We start from the raw sequence: 1,699 nt of genomic DNA on the forward strand, positions 1-1,699 counted from the left end.
TAACTGCCTTATTTTTATTGGAATAGTAAGTTTGTGTCCAAATATACTCAATTATAGATGCTTTCCTGTTACCAATAGTATGGCAGTGCTTAAGAGTAAAGATGTTTTTGCTCACTGGCAGCACTAATTCCAAGCAGATGACAAGAGCTCTGAAGTGGCTGCATTTGTTCACAGAGAGGAGGTAATGGTTAGGAATGGCGCCACTGCAAGCAAGAGAAAAAGCAGCTAACAGTGCCTTTCATGAACTGAGACTCAGGCAGAGAATCAATGGCAACAGTGCCAACATATGTGCAACCTGATTGGCTTTCCCATCCGTCAAAGGACACTTCCAACCCTGTAGGGTTCTGAATAACTTGTTCCTGCAAGAAAGGAACACTCCAAGTCCAGGAACCAGGAGTTTCCCTGAACGAGGAAGTTTCTCTTTGTGTGCTGTCCTCTGATTGAGAGAAATAAAATGCCCCTTGCTACCCTCCAACAGACTTCCATCTGTGTCCCATGGACTACAAATCTGTCTATGAGACTTCATAGATCAATTGCTAAAATTGGTTTTTCCAAGAGCCATAGATGATTTTCTCATCCATTATCTAAGGAAATTGAGGGTTCATTTGGAAGGATACAAAGGGGCATAATGCTGAGCCCAGTATCCTATGGGAAGCCTATCATCCCAGTACTTATTGGGGGAAGGTGAAGAGGATCACTGTCTTAGTTAGAGTTTTACTCCTGTGAACAGACACCATGACCAAGGCAATTCTTTTTTTTTTTTTTCTTTTTATCTCACCTATACTTACCTTTTAAAGCAGAATGTGATTGGACATTATTTCCATCCACAAGCCTTGCTGAGTTACAAGACTTAGGGAAACAGGGTTTTGTTCGTGATACTTTGGAAAACAAGCCACTTGGGGAATTCCTGTCAAGTTGTTTTAACTTGTGTTTACTTCTAAGACTAGTACATGCAGAAAGATTCCAAGGCAACTCTTATAAGGATAACATTTAATTGGGGCTGGCATGCAGGTTCAGAGATTCAGTCCGTTATCATCAAGGGGAGAATGCACGAAGCAGGATGGGCTGCAGGCAAAGCGGGCACAGTGGAGGCAAGCATGTGGAGAAGGTGGAAGAGGCACAGACAGAACTCCTGGAGACACTGGACAAAGAGGGAAGGATCCTGGAAGGAAGGCATGAGGAGGCTGGGCAAGCCCTGCAGACATCGAATGCACGGGAGAAAGATGCTCTTAGTGACTGCATCCAAGAGTCCAAAACCTCGTTGCAGAACACATGTGCAAGTCATGTCTCACCACAGGAGGCCACACAAGCCAAGATGAAGAAGGTGGATGGGTCCATCCTAAACCAACTCTATAGAAACCACATCCAGGATTATGGAAGCCCTGGTCCATTCTGGGAGCAAGAGCTGGAGAGTTTGCACCATGTTATTGAGATGAAGAATGATTCGCGAATTCATGAGCTTGAGAAACAGCTGTTCCTCCTGGAGATGCTGAAAGAAAAAAACGCTGATCTTAGCACTGAAAAACACCACCCTGTGGCAGGAGGTTGAGGACCTACAATTCCAAGCTGGGAACAGGTTGGCCATGTCAAGGCAGCTCCAGAAAGACAGACTTCAGGACCTGGAAAAAAAAAGGCACAGAAAGGTCACTGCTGCAGCAGACGGAGGAGCCACTGAACCATCTGAGTCCTTGAGGCCAGC

General features: G+C 45.1%; 1 pseudogene; it reads left to right on the forward strand.

Annotated features, from left to right (window-relative positions):
• Window positions 1–1,060: 1,060 nt before the first annotated feature.
• Window positions 1,061–1,675, forward strand: LOC116090187 (annotated as a pseudogene).
• The last annotated feature ends 24 nt before the right edge of the window (window positions 1,676–1,699 follow it).

The sequence above is a fragment of the Mastomys coucha genome, unplaced genomic scaffold (assembly GCF_008632895.1).
Source record: "Mastomys coucha isolate ucsf_1 unplaced genomic scaffold, UCSF_Mcou_1 pScaffold15, whole genome shotgun sequence".
NCBI lineage: Eukaryota > Metazoa > Chordata > Mammalia > Rodentia > Muridae > Mastomys > Mastomys coucha.